We start from the raw sequence: 22,611 nt of genomic DNA, 5'->3' as shown, positions 1-22,611 counted from the left end.
CTCTAAAGTAACTATTTTATATCACATTCGTCAGAAGCAGGGACGATAGTGACATTTAAGGGGCATCTTGACAAATACATGAATAGGATGGGAATAGAGGGATACGGACCCAGGAAGTGTAGAAGATTGTAGTTTAGTCGGGCAGCATGGTCGGCACGGGCTTGGAGGGCAGAAGGGCCTGTTCCTGTGCTGTACATTTCTTTGTTCTTTGTTCTTTGGTTGTTATCTGTCCGTAACCAGGCGTGTTTTAATATTTGAAATAAGCTGTGGAGTGTTTCTCAACCCCTTTGGTTATGAAGTAAATTTTAAAGTAACTTTGTATGCTTTGGTGTTTCAAGTGCTCATCTAAATGCTTCTCAAATGTTGTGACGGTTCCTGCCTTCGCCACCCTTTCAGACAGTGAGTTCCAGATTCCCACCATCCTCTGGATGAAAAAGCTAATCCTCAAACCCGTTCTAAATGTCTTTCCCATTACCTTAAATCTATGCCACCTGGTTATTGACCCTGTAATTAAGGGGAACATTTTCTTCCTATCTGCCCCATCTATCTCACTATAATTGAGGTATGCCTTACTGCCAGCCTGGAGTCAAGCTTTGGTGTTAACATGTTGAGTGTTTAGCAGCAGACTGCCCCGGGAGACAAGAAACATTGAGGGAAACATTCTCCCCCTCGTGCCACAGGTAGTGGAGTTCCCAATGAGGTGGAGAACCCCACGGTGATGAAGAAAACAGGGGGCAGGATTCTCCGCCGGCGGGATGCTCTGTTTTGCTGGCGCCTGGGGGATTCCCGACAGCGTGGGGCTGCCCCACAATGGGAAACCCCATTGACCGGCCGGTCTAATGGAGCATCCCGCCAGCGTGGTGAGGCAGAAATGTGGCGCGGCAGGGCGGAGCATCCCGCCGAGGATCTTTCCATCATCGACCAGCACCGCAATGTCTTCGAAGGCATGGGCACGCTCCCATATACTTACAAGATCCTACTCAAACAGAATGCCACGCCTGTGGTGCATGCACCTCGCAGAGTCCCAGCACCCCTCAGGGACCGCCTCAAGCAGCAGCTGCAGGACCTCCAAGACCAAGGAGTGATCTCCAGAGTTATGGAACCAACCAACTGGGTCAGTTCCATGGTGTGCGTAAAAAAGCCTTCCGGCGAGCTCAGAATCTGCATTGATCCAAAGGATCTGAATCGCAACATAATGAGGGAGCATTACCCAATCACCAAACGCGAAGAGATCACATGCGAGATGGCTCGGGCCATGCTCTTCACCAAACTTGACGCCTCGAAAGGATTCTGGTAAATTCAACTAGACAGATCCAGCAGGAAACTGTGTACCTTTAACACCCCTTTTGGCAGATATTGTTACAACAGGATGCCGTATGGGATCATATCGGTGTCAGAGGTGTTCCACAGGATCATGGAACAAATGATGGAAGGCATTGAAGGTGTTCGTGTCTATGTCGACGACATAATCATTTGATCCACCACCCCGCAGGAGCATATCAGTCGCCTCCAGCGCGTGTTCAAACGCATACGGAAGCAGGGCCTACGCCTCAACAGAGCCAAATGCCCCTTCGGCCAGAGAGAACTCAAGTTCCTAGGGGACCACATCTCCCAGTTGGGTGTGCGGCCGGATGCGGACAAGATCCTCTTTCAGCATTCAAGGAGTCCAGGTAACATTTTAACCAGTCAATTCCACACACAGTAGATGTGCAGCCACTGTCCAATACAGCATAATTGAAGGATTCTGCAACCAACACCCTCATTACCGGCGTAAAACTGCTTGTTAATAGGACAATATCTTCCCTCTGAACACTATCTTTTTCCTCTTCTGACTGTTCCGTGTCATGTGTCGCTTCAAACACTCTATCATAACGTTTTGGACAGTTGAAGACATAATGGTATTAAGAGTCACATCGAAAACATCGATTTATCATGCCCCGTGCATTTCTGGGGTTCATCTTCCTATTGTAAGTTCTAACTGGGTTTCTGTCCTCATAATTTCCTTGTCTCAATCTCTTTCTATAGTCTTGGGCCCTGTTTGTAGCCATATGATTTTGCCATCCTGTTAGTAGTGTATCTTCCATATTCTGCTTTATAGCAGCCTGACCTATTTGAGTCATCAGAGCCATCGGAATCAAATGTTTCCCCAGAAACTTCTTTAAAGCTTTTGTCATCTGATTGAATAAGGTATCCTCATTCGTAAACTGAACTCCTGTCAAAACCAGGAGCCTATCCATGTTGCTCACACTAGCACAGTCAAGTAATTTAAAGGCCAACACAGACTGTGGAAATTCCAGGTTGTGTTTCTGCAGCCATTTATATAGTCTGCCAAATTCCATTATATAGTCTTCAATGGAGAATTCCTCTATTTTCCGGAACTTATCAAATTCCGACCATGCTTCATACGCACTTAACAAGTTATCTTACTTGTAAATCTTATCCATATATTGTAATAGAGTCCCCAGACCTTCTTCTGAGTCTAACTCTTCCAATGCCAGCTCAGAAAGCACTTTGTTTCGGATTTTACTGTCATAAGGTAGAGAAAGAGCCAATGCCATACCTTGTTTTCTCTTTCCCAAGGCAGTTACCTTAGTCCACATAACTACTGCACTTCTCCATTGGTCGTACGCTTCCCTCTCAGAAAATAAGGGGGCGGGGGGGGGGGGGGGGCGGTAGTCATATCCAGCCATCTTTATCCTGGGTTCAGCCATGTATCTTTTTTTTTCTCACTCACTCCTTGGTTTGATCAGGAAAAGTTGTATCTTTCAAACCTTCACATTTTCACAGCAACCATCCTCTGCTACCATTGTTATATGTTGTAGTTGTATGAAGAGTCAGAAGTCCCGTTCCTTTTCACCAAACACCATTTATTTCACTTCCACAGCCTCTGCACAAAACTCCAACAACACACCACCTGACACAAGGGCCCTGGAAGTAATTTTCCTTCTCTTCTTTGAAATAGCACCATGGGACCGTCCACACCAACCTGAGAAAGCAGACAGGACTTTGACTCACACTTCATAGAATCATAGAATCACCACAGTGCAGGAGGTGGCTATTCGGCCCATCAAGTCTGTACCACCCCTCTGAAAGTACACCAAACCTAGGCCTACTCACCCACCCTATCCCTGTAACCCCACTTAACCTTTTGGACACAATGGGGCAATTTGGCATAGCCAATTCATCTCACTTGCACATCTTTGGAATGTGGGAGGAAACGGTGCACCAGGAGGAAACCCAAGCAGACACAGAGAGAATGTGTAAACTCCACACAGACGGTCAGCCTAGGTCAAAATCGAACACCCTGATGCTGTGAGGCAGCAGTGCTAACCACTGTAATAAAAAAATTTAGTAATCAGCCGAGCACCCAATTCTGGAATGTAACCTGGATCCACATTCTTCTGAATCAGAGGCCAGACTTCACCATTAGGCCAAAAAGCAAATATTATTGAATGCTTCTTTAAAATCAGAACTCTTTCTCAAATTATTTCATACGTTCCATATGCCCTCCTTTTTTTTAAATGCATTTTATTCAAACTTGTATCAAAGTAGGTTACAGCAAATAGACACCCCAGGAAACATTCTTCCCAACAATCAACTATACGGTTTGTACAGATTTTTCTCCTTTTTCAACCCCCCCTGCCCATCACCCACCCCCCTGTGACGAACAGCTCCTCAAACACGGTCACAAACATCCCCCACCTTTTCTCAAACTCCCCTGCTGAGCCCCTTAACTCATACTTTATCTTTTCTAATCGCAGGAAGTCATACAGGTCACCCAACCATGCTGCCACCCCCCGGTGGCGATGCCGATCGCCACTCCAGCAAAATGCGTCGCCGTGCAATCAGGGGCGAAGGCCATGACATCGGCCTTCCTCCTCTCCATAAGCTCCGGTTGCTCTGAAACCCCAAGTATCGCTACCAGAGGGTCCAGGTCCACTCCCTCCTCCACTATCCTGGCTAAGACCGTGAATACTTCCCAATTTTTCACAAACCCAAAACATGTGCGCATGATTCGCTGGCCCCCGCCCACACCTCTCACACTCATCTGCTACCCCCTGAAAGAACCCACTCATTCTCGCCCGAGTCAAATGCACCCTGTGCACCACCTTAAACTGCATCAGGCTCATCCTTGCACAAGAGGAGGTCCTGTTTACTCTTCGCAGTGCCTCACTCCATACTCCCCAATTGATCTCCATTCCCAACTCCGCTTCCCATTTCTTCTTGATCTTCACCACCCACTTGACTCCCTGCTCCCCCAGCCACTTATATATTTCCCCAATTCTTCCCTCCCCTTCCACATCCGGAAGCAGCAATCGCTCCTGTCATGATATCCACATTAACATATCATGGTGCAATCACACACACACACTGATGGTTGGATCAACCAACACACACAACATCGCAGCCAATCACCAGTGAGAGCATACGCACTATAAAACAGGGAACACCACAGTTCCCGCTCATTCTAACAGGAGATAGCTCAGAGCACAGAGCTCACAGTGTGCCACTCAGACATACACCATGTGCTGAGTGCCACTACAAGATAGAATTAGGAATAGGTCCACAGAATCAAGGATTATGATCGAACCTCAGTAACCAGTTTACCAGTGTAAATAGATGTTTGAAATAAAACTGCGTTGTACCATTCGCAACCATGTTGGTTCATCTGTGTAGCAGAGTACCCAATACTTCATAGTACCAGGAGTGACTTTGGTACCTATCTACAAATCCTCCGGAATCTACCATCCTGCGCCATGGACACCGTCAAAACACCGCAGCTCTGCAAGTCGCTGGAAACCTCGGCGTTAATTGGAAGCTGTTCAAACAGCGCTTCCAGCTCTTTCTGGAAGCCAACGAAAAGGAAAGCGCCTCGGACACCAGAAAGATCGCCATCCCCCTCACCACGGCAGGTCAACACGCCATCCATGTCTACAACTCCCTGGTGTTCGCGGAAGGCGAGGACAAGACCAAATACAAGACGATCCTTCTCAAGCTCGACCAACACTTCAACGTCGAGGTCAATGAGAGCTTCGAGTGGTACCTCTTCCAGCAGCGCCTGCAAGGTAAGGATGAGCCCTTTCAGTCATTCCTTACGCATCGCCGCATCCTCGCGCAGTCCTGCGGTTACGACACCACCTCCGATTCCATGATTCGGGACCAGATCGTTTTTGGGGTCACCTTGGGCACCCTACGCCAGCAGCTCTTAAAAATAAAAGGCCTCACCTTAGCCTCCGCAATCGAAGCCTGTGTCCTGCATGAAAACGCGACTAGCCGCTATACCCAATTTCAGGCGGCCGAATCGGCGCGGCAGGGGTCCTACGCGGCCGGATCGGCGAGGCAGGCGCCCTACGAGGCCGAACGGGTCCAGGCGATCGGGTTCCTCCGCCCACGGCCCGGACGAGGGCGGCCATTTAGTGCGCTTTACGAGGCCTCCCGCGCTTGTGCGCGCCAAAACCGAAGGCAACACTGAGGGATGTGATGCGCAGGCGCAGTGGCGCAACGAACACCATGACGTCACGACGTGCGGCAACTGTGGAGCCGCACATTTAAAGCGGCAATGTCCCGCAAGAACCCGACAATGCCTCCGCCGTGGCAAGGAGGGCCACTACGCTGCTTGCTGTCGAGCAGCTTAACCTGTTAACGTTCCCCAACTCCGACAACCTCGCAGGGACGTGCAGACCATTCAGCCTCCTTATTACGAATCGTGCCCAGACGATATCCAGACCAGTGACACAGACGACCAGGACGCCTTCCGTGTTGCGGTCATTGATGGGAACCGAATGTCTTCAGCCAGGACCCACCAGCCGGTGCAAGTTAACACGATCAATCCGGGTGATGAATGGTGTGCCACCCTAACGGTCAACCCGAATTCGTCGCCCACCTACTAGACTGGACTTATGAGACTGCTTGTACATTGAACTCATACTACCACTGTGTTAATATGTTTCTGTTCTTATCGTCACAGGAATTTGTTTTGTCATTCAACATTTCCCCGTTCTTTGTTTGTGGTACAACCTCGTGTTATGTCGCACCCGACATTGCCCCTTGTATATAGTTTAGCCCCATGTACATGTTGTAAATATTGCACACACACACATTTAGCTACACTCAGTACACATCTCTATTTATGACCACGTAGGCACATGTTCTTGTAAAAAAGGGGGGATGTCATGAAATTCAGGTAAACATCATAGCACATACATACATACATACTGATGGACAGATCAACGGACCAATCAACACACACAACACGACAGCCAATCACAGGCAAGAGCATACACAGTACAAAACAGGGAACACGCCACTTCCTGGGCACTCGAGCAGGAGACAGCTCAGGGCACAGAGCTCATTATAAGCCACGCAGACATCCAGCATGTGCTGAGTGCCACTACAAGATAGAATTAGGAATAGGTCCACAGAATCAAGGGTCATGATCGAATCTCAGTAAACAGTTTACCAGTGTAAATAGATGTTTGAAATAAAACTGCGTTGTACCATTCGCAACCGTGTTGGTTCATCTGTGTAGCAGAGGCCCCAACACTTCAGTACAGAATAATAAAACAGAGTTGTACCATCTACAACCGTGTTGGTTCGTTTGTGTATCTGAACACCCAACACGACAGCTCCAGCAGGGTGTATCCCGGCAATCTCGGGAACCCCTTCCAGACCTTTCGTGGAAAGTCCCTAACCTGTAGATACCTGAACTCACTACCCCTCGGCAGCTCCACCCTCTCGCTTCCTTCAGACTGGCGAACCCTTCCTCCAAATACAAATCCCTCAGCTTGACCAGCCCCACTTTCCTCCACCTCCTGTATACACTACCCATACCCCCCCAGCTCAAACCCATGATTCTCGCACAGCGGCATTAGCACCGACATCCCTTCCATCCTAAAATGCCTCCTCAGCTGATTCCATATCTTGTAGCCAGTTAAAATGGCTAACTCCCGATTTAGAATGGCTAACCCCAATTTAAAATGGCGAACGGAAAAGGCTGATGGGAAAATCAGCCAACAGGACTAAAACAAGCAGCTGCAGGTAAACTGTGTATTCACCTCTGGGAAGGCCAGACAAGATCGATACCTGCAGCCATCAGCACACCAAAACACCAGCCACCTGAATACTAATGCGCAATCCCCGGGAACAATGTGCAACATTTTAGACACAAAGCCAAACCAGACTTTTCGGCGCCAACAGGAGCCTACACAAAGGGAGGTGAACGATCACCCCAAGACTGCCCATCGATCAAGGAATCGCTCCAGCATTGGAGAATATCAAACCAAGTGATTGGGACAAAGTCCAATCACTTGGAACCAGGTACAGGGTCCGCCCCGAAAGGCGGGAAGCCCCTGGGGACTATAAGTAGAGAGTCCAAGTTCAAATCGACCCTTCTGCTACCCCTTCTCCCTTCTGCTACCCCTTCTCCCTTCTGCTACCCCTTCTGCACCCTCCTGCGACCCTTCTGCTAGCCTTCTGCAACAGCCGCTCAAATCGTAAGTCTTACTTCAATGCTCGCTACGAGATAGGTGCTCCTAGCTATCGATCTGTACCAGCTTTGAATCCCGCAGGCTCAGAACCCAAATGAAAGGCGATTCGTTTCCCTGACCTGGTGGGCCATTTCCAAGTCAAGTATTGGCCTGTTAGTTGTAGGAAGTAGCTTAGACGTAGAATTTATGCATGAGTATTGATTACCGCATACAATAAATGTGTGTTGATTTAACTCTTACTAAGCGGTGTGTTGGATTATTGATCATTACTCGGACTTGAACCACGTGGCGGTATCAGAAAGATACCTGGTGACTCAAGAGCAAAGTTGATAGAACAGAGCAATTAAACTAAGGCTAAAGTTACCAGAAACAATCTTTACCGTGGACTGCACTACTGGGCTCCCTGAATACCTACTCAGAGCCATTGGCAATGTTGCCATCACCATAGCCCTCAAACTAGACCCCTTACAAGATTCCTCCTCCATCCTAACCCACTCTACCCCTTCTCCTTCCCACCCCGCCGCACCTTGTCCACATTCGCCGCCGAATAATAATGAAGCAAGTTTGGCAACGCCAGCCCCCCCTGCTGCCTCTGCCTCTGTAGCAGGGTCCTCCCCACCCTCGGCACCTTCCCCGCCTATCGAAAGTCAGAGCTGATTGTGTCCACTTTCCGAAAAAAGGCCTTTGGTATAAAGATCGGGAGAGCCTGAAAGATGAACAAGAACCTCGGCAGAATATTCATTTTCACCACTTGGACCCTCCCCTCCAAAGTTAAGTGCAGTGTATCCCACCTCTTCAGATCCTCCCTGGCCTCCTCCACCAGCTTCGGTCAGTTCCACTTCTGGAGTCTTGTCCATTCCCACGCTACCTGAATCCCCAAGTACCTAAATCTATCCCTCGCTACCGTAAATAGCATCCCCACCTAAATTAGCCCGCTGTGCCAGCTCATTCACCGGGAATACCTCGCTTTTCCCTACATTCAGCTTGTATCCCGAGAACCCTCCAAACCTCCCCAACAGGCCCATAATATACAGCAAGAGGTAATCGGCAAAGAGCGACACTCGATGCTCCCTCTGTCCCCTCATTATCACCTGCCACTCTGCCAACCTCCTCAGAGCCATCACCAATGGCTCTATTGCCAGCACAAACAGCAGCGGCGACAGCGGGCACCCCTGCCTCGTACCCCTGTGTAAGTCAAAGCTTCGTGAGCTCATATCATTCGTCCTCACCCTCGCTCTTGGCGCCACATACAGCAACTGCACCCATGCCACAAATCGCGGCCCAAACCCAAAACTTCGAACAAGTACCACCACGCCACCCGATCAAATGCTTTCTCCGTGTCCATGGACACCACCACCTCCGGTCCAGAGCTCTCGACGGATTCATCACCACATTCAACAGCCGTCTTATATTACTCGCGAGCTGCCTGCCCTTCACAAAGTTTCATCTTCTGCAACCACCCCTGGGACACAATCCTTCATCCTCCCCGCCAGCAACTTAGCCAATACTTTCACATCTGTGTTCAATAGTGATATGGGTCTATACGACCCACATTCCACCGGATCCTTCCCTTTTTTGGGGATTAGTGTGATTACTGCCTGCTTCATCGTCTCCGGCAACTCCCCCTTCTCCAGTGCTTCATTAAATGCCCACAACAGAAGTGGTGCCAGGTCCGCTGCAAAATTCCTTATAAAATTCTGCCGGGTACCCATCCGGCCCAGGGGCCTTCCCCGACTTCATTCCCCTGATACTATCCAGCACCTCCCTCAGTCCCAGGGGCTCCTCCAACGCCTGCCTCTTCGCTTCCTCCACCTGGGGAAATTCCAGTTCGTACAGAAGCCACCCCATGTCCCCCTCCTCTCCTCCTGGGTCTGCCTCATAAAGTCCCTGTAAATACTCTCTAAATGCCTCATTTATCTTCTCTGGCTCTGACACCACATCCCCAGCCCCAATCCGGATCTTCAATATTTCCCTGGACGCAGCCTGCCTCCGCAGCTGGTGCGCCAGCATGCGGCTTGCCTTCTCCCCGGACCACTGCCTTCAGTGCTTCCCAAAAAATGCCCGCCAACACCTCCCCATTCTGATTGAACTCCACATAATCCCTAATCGCCAACCGCACCTTATAACAAAAACCTCCATCCGCCAACAACCCCGAGTCAAACCTCCACCCCGGCCTCTGCTCTCGTCCCGTACTGAACAGAATATGCAGCCAGTGGGGTGCATGGTCCGAGATAACTATCCCCGCATACTCTACCCCCTCCACCCCAACCAAAATCTCCCAACTCACTACAAAGTAATCAATCCTTGAATACCCCTTATAGACGTGTGAAAAGAAGGACTACTTCCCTCCCCCTGGGTTCTGAATGTGCCATGGATCCACCATACCCATCCTCTCCATAAACCCCCCCCCCCCCAGCTCACTTGTTATTCGCACCCTACCCATCGACCTGGGGCTCGATCAATCCACCCTCGGCTCCAGGACACAGTTAAAATCTCCTCCCATGATCAACTGGTACGTGGCCAAATCCGGGATTGCTGCCAGCAACCCCCTCATAAAACCCACATCATCCCAATTGGGGGCATACACATTTACCAACACTATCGGTGCCCCTTCCAATACCCCACTCACAATCACATATCTCCCATCTGGATCCCTCACCTCCTTCGCACTCACGAATCCCATTTTGTTGCTCATTAAAATCGCCACACCCCTCGATTTCAAATCAAACCATGAGTGAAAAACCTGCCCGACCCACACCTTCCTTAACCTAACGTGGTCCTTCACATGGAGGTGTGTCTCCTGCAAAAAGACAAACCCCCACTTTCAAGCTCCTGAGGTGCGTGAACACCCGCGACCTTTTAACCGGCCCATTCAGTCCCCGGACGTTCCACGTTCCACGTTACCAGACTTGCGCCTCCAATCCCCTCTACCGTCCGTCATCTTCCCCACTTAACTCCTGCCCCTTTAATTCCACTCTGTACTTAGCCCGTCCCAGATGGCCCCTTTCTTCACCCTTGACCGTGTCGTTCTCACCCCCTGCCGTGTCGCTGAAACACTCCCCCCTCTCCGCTTTTCCCCTTCCGCTGGCCGCCCCTCTTGGCTTCTCCCCCACCACCTCACTTCTGTTCACCAGCATAACCTGCTAGCGCGGCTGCCCCTGCCCAAAGGCACATCCTAATGATCTCCCCCTCCCTCTTTCCCCCCCCACTCCTCAGCTCCAAGAAGAAGGCCTCCTGCTGGCCTTACCCTCCCCCGCCCAAACAAGGACTTCTCCTGAACTCCAGGTAGCCTTCGCCAAAAGCAAACAAACAGATGTTAAACACAAACAGTCCCATAAAATAGGAGGGGGGATGGGAACATCCATCCTCACATAAACCTTTCACCCCCTACAACTCCTTACAATCTCAACATTGAACAGAAACCCCCACCCCACAAAAAAAGGTGAAAATCCCCCAATCCCTACACCCACTTCAAACATGCTCCTGACCATTACATAGTGCCAGCACCCCTGTTCCCAAGCATTGTCCACTCAGTTCTCCCCCAGTTTATGCTCCTTAATGAAGTCTTCGGCCGCTTCTGTGGTCTCGAAATCAGACTCCCGGCCTCCGAACGTCACCCATAATTTTGCCGGGTAGAGCACCCCAAACCTGATCTGCTGCCGGTACAGCACCGCCTTGGCCTTGTTGAAACCTGACCGCCGTTTTGCCAACTCGGCTCCGATGTCCTGATAAATCCGGACGTTATTTCCGTCCCAGCCGCAGCTATGCTTCTCCCTGGCCCACCGTAGAATTTTCTCTTTCTCCACAAATTTATGGCTTCTCACAATCACCGCCCGTGGCGGCTCCCCAGCTCTAGGGTTTTGCCTCAGAGACCTATGCACTCGGTCCACTTCAGGTGCCTTATCTAGCACCCCTTCTGCCACCAAACCCACCAGCATCTTCGAGATGTACCTCATGGCACTCACACCTTCAGGCAGGCCCACTATTCGCAGGTTCTGCCTTCTCGAGGCCTTCTCCTGCTCCTCCACCTTTGCCCTCAGCATTTTACAAAGGTCTCCTAAGAGCCCCACCTCCGTCTCCAGAGACCACCACACGATCGCTGTGGTCCGAGATCACTCCTTCAATCTCCCGAATCTGTGACCCCTGCACCTCCAAACACCTCTCCATCTGCTCCAAAGTACTCTTCAGGGGTGCCACAGCTTCTGCAATGGCCTTTGCATGATCCTCATGCATTTCTTTCCTCTGTTTATGGAATTCCTCCTTGATAAAAGCCATCAGTTCCTGTGTTTGGGGCCTTACAGCTTGCCCCTCCCCGCCTGCATGCTGGAAGGGACTGTCTGTGAAGCACAAGACTGTTTCAACTTTCCAGTCAAACCTCTCACTGTTTTCTGCCGGGTCTGGCGATCAGGAGACAGACCATTCCAGGGGTAAGCTACTCCTCTGGCATCCACCTCCGCCTTTTCATCAAAATTCCTTCGAATCTGGATAAAAAGAGCGCTTCAACAGGAACAGCGTTTTGTGTGACCACTCACTCCATGGTCACAAGCGGAAATCATCCATATGCCCTCCTGACATCCACTGCAACTTCTCAAAACCAAATCCAGCAGATTCAAATGCTGGACAGTTCGCGATAAAAACTGCAGCATGAAAAGCAAAATTTGTTTTTACTTTGAGCATTGAATCAAGGCACCAACTGATGATATATATATTTAAAAAATAGGAGCTTTATAAGAAATGCAGGGATTTCAATAATAGGATAGTTTGCTAATTTGTTTGTGAAGAACATTATCCAGAACCTTAATATCCTGAACACCTGATCAGTCAACTGGAAACTTTAAGTCTCCTACATGCAAAGCTAGGAAATGTTTTCTCACTGATATAACCATGGCAATCAAATGTTGTGACTGGAGAATTGCAAACATTAGGCCATTGTTCAAAAAAGGATGTAAAGATAAGCCCAGCAATTATAGGCGAATAAATTTAACTTTGGTGGTGAGGAAACATCTAGAAATAATAATTTTGGGCAAAATTAAATCATACGGACAAATGCTGCTTAATTAAGGAAAGCCAACAAGGAATTCTTCAGGAAAAATCATGTTCAACCAACTTTCTGGATTTTTGTTTTGAAGAGTTGACAGTGAGGGTTGATGAGGGTAATGCCGTTGATGTAATATGCATGGACTTCCAAAAAGCGTTCGATACAGTGCTACACAACAGACTTATGAGAAAAAGTATAACTCATGAAAAAGAGACAGAAGTAACATAGATACAAAATTGCTGAGTGGCAGAAAACAAAGAATGCTGGTTAATGAATGTTTTTCAGTCTGGAGAAAGGTGTGTAGTGGAGTTTCCCAGGGGTCAGTGTTGGAACACTTGTTTTTCCTGATGTAAATTAATGACTAGGACCTTGATCTACAGGGCACAATTTCAAAATATGCAGATGATACAAATCTTGGCAGCATTGTGAACTGTGAAGAGGACAGTGTAGAAATTGAAAAGGACATGGACAAGTAGGTAGAATGGGCAGACAAGCAGCAGATGAAGATCAATGCGGAGAAATGCAAAGTGATTAATTTTGGTAGGCAATATAAAACAAAAGGTACAAAACTAAAGGGGATGCAGGAGCAAAGTGACCTGGGTTTATATGTGCATTAGTAATTAAAAGGGGCAAGACAGTTTGAGAACTGAGCAGAAAGATTCTGTTGAACTTGTATCAGACATTAGTTCGGCCTCAGCTAGAGAATTGCATTCAATTCTGGGCACCGCACTTCAGGAAGGATGTCAAGGCATTGGACAGTTTGCGGAAATATGTGAATGGTTCCAGGGATGAGGAGTTTCAGTTATTCAACTCAAGTACTCTCTGTAGGAGTGAGTTCCGTATTCAAAACATTGGGCGTGATTCTTCACTCCCATGCCGGTTGGAAGAGTCTCCTGGGCCGCCAAAATTTCCAGGGACGCCGGTCCGACGCCCTCCCATGATTCTCCCAAGCGGCGGGAATGGCCCGGTCGAGTTTCGCGGGCCGCAGGCCGGAGAATCGCCGGAGACACGAAAAAGGCGATTCTCCGGCACCCCCGCTATTCTGAGGCCCGGATGGGCCGAGCGGCCAGGCCAAAACGGCGGGTTTCCCCCGGTGCCGTCCACACCTGGTCGCTGCAGTCGTGAGCGGTGCGTGAACGCTGGGGGGGGGCGGCCTGTGGGGGGGCGAGGAGGGATCCTGCACCGGGCTTTACCTGAAATGTGGGGTGGCCCCCGATCGGTGCCCACCGATCGTCGGGCCGTCCTCTCTGAAGGAGGACCTCCTTCCTTCTGCGGCCCCGCAAGATCCGTCCCCCATCTTCTTGCGGGGCGGACTTAGAGAGGACGGCAACCACGCATGCGCGGGTTGGTGCCGGCCAACCCGCGCATGCGCGGATGACGCCCGTTATGCGGCGCCGGCCGCGTCATCTATGCGGCACTGCTTTTACACGGGCGACAAGGCCTGGCGCGTGTAGATGACACGGCCCCGATCCTGGCCCATTGTCAGGGCCTGAATCGGTCGGGACCGGGGCCGTTCCGCGCCGTTGTGAACCTCGACGGCGTTCACGACGGCGCGGCCACTTCGGCGTGGGAGTGGAGAATCGTGCCCATTGTTTGGGTAAAGACATTTCTCCTGAATTTCCGATTGATTTTCTTCGTGACTAGCTGATATTGATCGTTTTCATTTCGAATCCCCCTGTCGTGAATCATCTTCTCTGTTGGACTCAATTCTAATGCCGGCTCGCCAGCAGATTCGCCGGGACTGCGCTCGTCTGCCACCCCCCCCCGCTAACAAGATCAAGCAGCACTTAAACTATACTTGCTCAGCCAGCTTACAACACTGGCGCCGAGGAGACCGGCCCCCAGATTCGCGGGTGCTGACATGGGGAGGCTTCTGGACGCTTTGGAGGCCGGGAGGGATGTCCTGTTCCCCCAGTGTCAGAAAAAGGTCACTGACCTACACTGGGCAGCCAGAGTGAGCAGACACCAATGTCCTGCCCCCTAGGGAGCATCCCCTCAGGCGATCCCAACCCTCCCTCCATCCCCTTCCTGCTTCAGTACTCCCTCCTCCCACCCCTTCAACCCTCCCTCCAGCCAACCCTCCCCTCACACCCCCTCCCCCACAACTGTGAATCACGCATGTGGCTAACGATGCCTTCTGTGTGTCCGCTAAGAAAAAGCTGCCCCATAATCGGTGGGAGAGGGCGCAGACTGGCGGTGGGGTGTGAGACTTGAGAATCCTCACGTCCTTCGAGGAGCGGGCACTGGAGGTGACTGGGGTGGCCGAGGACAGAGCGGTCACCAACACAGAGGCTAGAAGAGGCCGCAGAGGTGAGGAACCATCAGGCTCCACCCGGAGGACCTGGCAATGTGAGTAGTGATTGCCTTCCTGACTGACCCATGCCTCCCACTGACCACATGTCTATCCTCCCGCAGGTCCAGCAGCCGACAGCACCGGCCCATCCCGGGTGGCCCCCTCTCCTGACTCCGGGGAGAACACCTCAGAGGAGAGCTCCGAGGATGCAACTGTTATAGTCGCGGCACAGCTGTCATCTCCACCCTCCACCAGCGCAGATACACACATCAGTGGGAAATGTTAGTGGTCAGGCTTTTGGGGCACAAACTGGTGAGCACCACACTGCTGCTGATGAACATCTGGTGGAGTCAGGAACCCCCAGGTGAGACAGCAGTCGGAGATCCTCTGGATCCCTGGACCCAGCTGGATCCCAGCCTGATGCTGAGCCTCTGGAACAGAGTTACCTGGGGCTGATGGGGATGATAGGGACCAACCTGAATGTTCACAGGGAAATGTCAGCGTCACTCAAGCAGATCCATAGCGATTGGAGATGTCCCAGGGGCTATGGGCGCAGGAAATGGCGCCAGCAATGAGTGGCACCGAGTCCAACACTGCTAGGGTGGCGACCACAATGGAGAGCCTGATGGATGACATTGGCACTATTAGTGAAGACGTCTAAGGTGTTGCGCAGTCAGTGACGGCCATGGCTGAGGGTCTCGGAAGTATGTCTGCCTCACTGGGGGATGTCACCCAGTTCTAGGCCGACCTTGATGGGGTTCTGTGGGACATGACTCGCTCTAAGATGGGGATGGCCGATTCGCTGAGGAGCTTGTCCCAGTCGCAGGTGGCAGAGCATGGCCCGGTCGCTGGGAGATGTGCCCCAGTCACTGAGGAGCAAAACCGAAGGTGTCGACACAATGTTGCAGACTATGGGGAACCACCAGGGCTGGCAGAGCCAGATGATGCAGGGGTATCCGGGGCCCAAACCAGCTGCCCCTCCATCCCAAGGTGAGCCCCAGTGCCCTATGGGCACCAACTGGGAAGACAGGGTGCTGAGTGCCAATCCGGGCCCATCCCATGGGGCGGCGATGGTTGCCACTAGCACTCCTGAGTTCCACCCTCTTGATGAGGCCACATCTCGGGGTCAGCACACGGGACAGGATGGCACGGTTGTCATGTGCCATCGACAAGTGAGCCAGAGCCCTCTGGCCCCAGAGCCCCCAGAGGATGCCCACCAGGGGCATCAAAGGCCACGGGACGAGGTAATCAGCTGGCTGCCTCCACCTCAGATGTGCATCCTGAGGAAACACCAAGATGGAGTGGCAGAGCTGGGAGTGCCAGGCACGTTGAGCATCATTGAGGGCGCTGGAGTAGGGGGAGCGGTTAGGCAGGGGATGGAGAGGGGGTGGGGCTGGTCACCGGGGGGGATTGGGGGGGGTGGCACTATCAGAAATGGGGTATTGCACAGCACATTAAACAACTCTTTACACAAACAATATGATGCCTCTGTCACTTTCTTCTGCAATGCGGGCTGACTCTTGGACCCTTTGCCTGTCTCTCCAGGTAACCCCCCCCCCCCCCCCCCCCCCGTCCCCCCTCCCCGTAGCACCCATCCACCCTCCGGCCATGGTCATGTCCCAGGATCCGTGTCCCATCTCTTGGGTGTTCAGATGTTGGCTACTGAGTGTGTGGTGTTGACTCACACACAGTGCCCAGGCATCAAGGTTTGATTGGAATGCCAGGCAATGACTCCCACATGCCTACCCACGGAAATCCACTTGGCATATGTCAAGTGTTTACTTAACCATGGTTGTCAATTCCCTATTAGCGATAGCCTTCAGTCGCGCAGCCAGAGTCCTTAGCAGTCGGTGGGGCTTATGGATGATCGGTGGGGCAGACAGGCAGGGACTGCGGTTGCCCCCGGAATGGGGATGGGATCCAAGGATTGGCATGGTGGTGCCGTGAGTAATTGCCCCCCCCCCCCCCCCCCAGTGGCTCGCCCCCATCCTCCCATGACGGCCCACCCATGCAGAGGTTCCCCCACCTCCTGCTGAGCACTGGGGTGGCAAGCCCAGCACCCCCTTCTCTTTGCCTGTGAGCAAAGATTGCTATTCCCCTCCTCGGCTCCCCACAGAAGCCTTTTTGTCAGGTTCACGTTTTTCAAAAGGAGTACCAATCCGCGCCAGCGTGACCACTTGCTGGGGAGGCCGGTGAGTGACAGGAGTCCGTTGGATAACGGGTGGCTCTCGTTAATTGTATGGAAATGGGGCTTAAATGGTGATAATTGGTTTCTCGCCACGCTACGGCGAGATTCCGAATTCGCCTTTGGGGACTGACCGGTTGCATTGCAAACTCTTTGGCGCCTGGCGCGCTTCCCGATTTTGGCCTCTCCAGCTATTCACCAGCCTCATTATGCTTGACCGCGAGTGTAATGAGGCGGGAAGATCGTGCCCTCAATCTATCTGTCTGGTTTCAATCTAGTAAATCATTTTTGTATCTTCTCACCAGCCTTCCTTTTCTCATATGGAGACCAGAACTGATCATGGTATGGTTGAACCAAGGTACATTTTTTACCACCTTTCCAATCTTTCAAGAGACATTGATTGCCATTCTGCTGGTCATCTGCATTGCCACATATAACGAACTGTGTATCTACAATTCCACTCCTTCTGTTTCTCTACCTTTTCTATTTTCAAAGGAGTTTGTAGCTCCTTTGTTCCATTGATCGAAATATACCACCTCAAGCTTGTCTATATGAAGTCCATTTGCTTTTGAATGTTCACTCTACAGGTTTATTGATGTCTTCTTTATTTTGAAGCAGTCCTCCTCTGTATTAACAACAGACTCCAATTTGAAATGGTGCTAGATTCTGTTGCAAATGGTGACCAACCAATTGCCCTGTCACCAATCCTGGCTTAGAACCACTTTCCAACTTTTACCAGTTTAAGTTACTGCATTTGACCCCTGCTCCCTCTTTTCTACTCTGCAACCAGCTCTTACTTGCTCTGCTATTTGTCCCCTGACACCACAAGGGATAGCGCATTTAGGAGTGAGGTGAGGAAGAATTCCTTCACTCAGAAGATGGTGAATATTCGAAATTATCTCCCCCAGAGGGCTGTGGAGGATCAGTTATTTAGCATATTTAAGACAGAGATTGATAAATTTCTAGATATTAAAGAATTCAAGGCGATATGGGGATATTGCAGGAAAAATGGCGATGAGGTGGAAGATCAGCCATGATCTAGTTGGCTAATGGCAGAGCAGGCTCGAGCCCTGCTCCAATGTTGCTATGTTCTTAGATTCTCGCATAAGTCATGAGTCTACTAGGAGGCCCTTATTTTAAATTTTGTTTTGAAATCCAAATATATTTTATCCATTATGCTGCCCTTACCTATCCTTTTTGTCATTTCTTCAAAGAATTCAATTAGGTTAATCAGGCATGATCTTCGCTTTTCAAAATTTGTGCTGACTACCTTTTAATATTTATTCAGTTTTTTCTATGTTTTTCTATTACACCTTTAATCAAGGATTCCCTTACCTTAGCTACTGCCAACATGAAACTAATTAGCGGTCAGTTCGTTCGAGTTGTTCTATCTTACTTTTTCTCTGCAGGAGTCACTTTAGTCATCTACCAGTCTTCCAGCACACTACCTTTTCCAATGATTGTTAGAGAATAGTAATAGTATCTATGAAATCACAACCATAACTTCTTAGAATACGTACTTCAAAAATAATTAATGTAACAATTTATTACTCATGCCTTGATATGTCTAAGGTTCTAAATCCTGCACCAATAGCTGCTATTGTAACTGTAATGCTTTGATAACACTAAAATCACGGGAGGTCACGTGCTGAGCACGGGAGCGGTTGTGTTTTTGCGATTTCCGGCTATGCTCATGTTTTAATTCATGTTCATTATTTACTGCTGCACTCCATTGCAAGAGAAAGGACAAGATGTGAGCATGAGGGGGGTGTTGTCGATTATCCTGTTCTGGACAAATTATGTTGAATCAATTATGTGAAGATGATCTGTTCACAGTTTTACTCCTTTTTGTTATTTGGGCTTCTAATCCTTGTGGCTATGGAAGGGGAGTGTTCTGTTTTTATCACCCCCTATCACCAGGGCAGCACGATTCCACAGTGGTAGCACTGCTGCTTCACAGCTCCAGGGTCCCAGGTTCAATTCCAGCCTCGGGTGACTGTCTGTGTGGAGTTTGCATCTTCTCCCCGTGTCTGCGTGGGTTCCCTCCGGGTGCTCCGGTTTCCTTCCACAGTCCAAAGATGTGCAGGTTAGGGGGATTGGCCATGCTAAATTGCCCCTTAGTGTCCAAAAGGTTAGGTGGGGTGACTGGGTTACAGGGATCGGGTGGAGGCATGGGCTTCTGTCAGGTGCTCTTTCCAAGGGCCAGTGCAGACCCGATGGGCCGAATGGCCTCCTTCTGCACTGTAAATTCTATAATTCTGTCTTGTTTCTAAAGAAGATGAATGGAGCCAGAGCGGGGTGATGGGTGGTTGGTTGGGGTTGATAAGGGTTAGTTCAGTCCTCACTGAGATTGAGGATAGCCCCCAGTTAAGAGTTAAATTGTGTCAGGTTTTTAAAAACTTTTTAAAAAATGTTAAATATTCTTTATTGTCACAAGTAGGCTTACATTAACACTGCAATGAGGTTACTGTGAAAAGCTCCCAGTCACCACATTCCGGCGCCTGTTCGGGTACACAGAGGGAGAATTCAGAATGTCCAATTTACCTCTCAGCATGTCTTTCGGGACTTATGGAAGGAAACCGGATCACCCGGAGGAAACCCACGCTGGCTTGGGGAGAATGTGCAGACTCCTCACAGACGGTGACCCAAGCCGGGAATCGAACCTAGGACCCTGGAGCTGCAAAGCAACAGTGCTAACCATTGTGCTACTGTGCCGCCCATTTAAGAAGCTGTGCCATTATCCTTCGATGCCTGGGCAGATTTTGCATCCTGCGGAGTACGTGGTTCCTTCTGGCCTTTACTTGAGGTGCAGCCTTCTTCCTTATGGGTGCCCCTCCTTTGAGCTATTAGAGCAAGAAGATTTAATAATGGTGCACGTTGAGGTGAGATTGGCTAATTATTGAGGAGAGGGATCGTGCTTTGTATCCTTTTTATGATGTCGGTCATTCGGAGTCAGTTTGCGTATTACTTCCCTGGGAGCTTTTCTTTCTTTCTCTCTTCATCCGGGTGAACAGGGTACTGTTTCTAATCCTGGTCTGGTCCGGTGGTTTGGAGGCAATTCCCCTGATTTTACCAGGAAGGAGAGAATCGGTGCTCTCTCCCAGGGTGCCCAATTGTTGCATCTTGAGTTTGTCTTCTTCTTCTTGGGTTGGGGACCTCCCGGCTGTGGTTGGAGTAATTATCCTGTTCTTCTTACTGTAAGTGTGCATTGCCCTTGGTGGTGTGGGAGAGGTATGGGTTCAGCTGGGGTGCAGGTTTTGGGGTGTGCTGGAGGTCCTGAGGGTATAGTTTCCTGTATGCTGGGCTAGGTCAGGACCAGTCCTCTGGCTTGTATCGTGTTGCCCCTGGGGGTTTGGGATGCCCCGTCTCGAGGGTGCTTGTGGGGGGTATACTGGGAGTTTGGGATTTGCTTCTTCAGTGCACAGGGGCACGGGGATGAGTCAAGTTCCATGCTTGGTGGATATCCTGTTGTCCCCCTGGGGGGTGGGTTGCCTTTTTGGTTGATTTAACAACCTGTTCACTTCTTCATTGTGGTTGACGTGCGCTAGGGTGATATGGAGCCAGGTTGGGTCTTGATCCCTTGTTATCCTGTGGATTAGTTCTGGCAGTTTTATTTAGCCTTTCCTTCCTTTTTCTTCTTCTTCCTCTCTTGGGAGGTTCTGAAGGTTTGATCATAATCCCAACATGTTGCCAGTCCTCTCTACATAATATTGTGCATTGATGCTCTTTCTGGACTGGGCCTTAGTTTGGGGTTCAGTTGCATTGTGTGGTATATCTATAACTCGCCTTGGGCTTTTCAGTTATGTTCGTTATTTTTGAAATAGTGGATAGGAAGAATCCGTGCTTGGCTCCTCCATCAGTGCAGATGGCTCTGGTATCCGAAGGGAAGAGACTGGTGGGTTATCGGTGCCTTTGGTGTTGCTGGAGATGAGGGAGATGTATGTTGGTGCGCATCCGAACATGGCGCAGAAAATCCATCCTCATATCTCGTAGTAATTGGAGGCTGACGCCCGTGGGAGGGTTTGCACCATTTTTAGCAAGCTTTTCATGGCCTCACCCTCACTCTCTGGTGGGGCTGTATAGGTATCTAGTTACGTTTTATTGATTTTCTTGAGCCACTTGTGATGCTGTAGTCCTATCCCGAGCCGTTTTTTGTTCCTTGTTTATGCCGATGTATTATTTTGTAATTTTGTTGCACTATTCTCTAAAATGTGAAACCTTAATAAATATGTTTTGAAAAAGAACTAAAATCCCCAATTAATGCCCTCCACTGCGAAACTGACCCTCCTACTTTTTCAGGGGAGACGGCAACTTAGTGGTAATGCACCAAACTAAAGTTCCAGCGATTCAAATCCCATCACGGTAGTTGGTGGAATTTAAATTCCAAATTGAAATAAAATCTGAAATTGAAAAGCCAGTCTCAGTATCATGACTATGGAATTATGATCGATTGTTGTAAAAACCCATCTGATTTACGCATGTCCTCGAGGGAAGGAAATCTGGCCTGCACGGGAATCCAGACCTGCAGCAATGTGGCTGATGAGTCCCCGCCCACTGGAATGGTCGAGCAAGACCCTCTGTTCAAGGGCAATTGGGGACGGGTGGCAAATACCGGCCCTGTCAGTGACACCCACATGCCATAAAAGAATGAAGTACAATGATTACAAGCAAGAAACATGACTTGTAATCCTTGTACTTCACACTGCTTTCTGAAACAGTTAACATCCACTGATGTTATACATAATTGAAGAAGTTGCCTACATCTCTGTTTTGAAAGGAAACACAACACCGACTTGCAGACATTGATCACTTCCTCATTGTTTTCGTTCACATACTGATTTGTATTCTCAAATCCACGTAATACAAGGGTAGTAAGAGAAGTCCCTTTATAGAGCACTTAGTTTTATCTCACAGTAAAGATGCACAAAGCTTACAAAATCCATACCACTGTGGAGCTCGGACCATTTACATCCAACTGCCCAGGTCCCTTGATACCTGGCAACATTCAACTGGGATAAAATGCCTGTAAGTGTCGCTGATCCAATCATCAATGTGAAGTTTAAACAAACAAACCAAAGATGTTTGTTTCTCCAAAAGATTTTCAATGAATTGGTAAACCTTCAAAGATTGTGTCCTCACCATCTCCTGTCCTGTCTGAACATAGCAATCCTACAGGAGACTAATGGATCTCCAACAAAATTTTCATACTCGTATTATATGTGGAAGAAATGTAGTGTTTTTAAAATATATATATTTATTCAAATTTTTCAACAAATTTTCAACAAAACCTCCCCCCCAACAAAAAGAAACAAGAACACAACAATCAGAAATTATACATTGGATTGCTCCCATATACAATAACCCCCCATATAACATTTAAAAGCATAAATAGGGAACCCCCTCCCCCCCACCTTCACTCAAACGCCACCTCAAAAGAAACCAAGGCTCTCGCCTTGCCCCTGTGTCGCCTCCACTGCTCCCAGAACTTCAGCGTCACCGCCACCACCGGACTCGTGGTGTACCGTGTCCGCAAGAGCTGCAGCGGTGCTGTCACCAGCGCCTTCAGGCTCGTGCCCACACAGGACGCCATCTCTAGCCTCTTCCACGC

The 22,611-nt window shown here is 49.7% G+C and overlaps 1 protein-coding gene across 4 annotated transcripts in view; it reads right to left on the bottom strand.

The window, feature by feature from the left end:
• Nucleotides 1-22,611, bottom strand: part of LOC140388266 (metabotropic glutamate receptor 7-like) — a 1,207,316-nt gene that overhangs the window by 560,547 nt on the left and 624,158 nt on the right. The window lies entirely within an intron of this gene.

Source organism: Scyliorhinus torazame, chromosome 13 (assembly GCF_047496885.1).
Source record: "Scyliorhinus torazame isolate Kashiwa2021f chromosome 13, sScyTor2.1, whole genome shotgun sequence".
NCBI classification, from domain to species: Eukaryota; Metazoa; Chordata; class Chondrichthyes; order Carcharhiniformes; family Scyliorhinidae; genus Scyliorhinus; species Scyliorhinus torazame.
The sequence above is the reverse complement of the archived record's forward strand: the minus strand, read 5'-3'. Positions and strand labels throughout refer to the sequence as shown.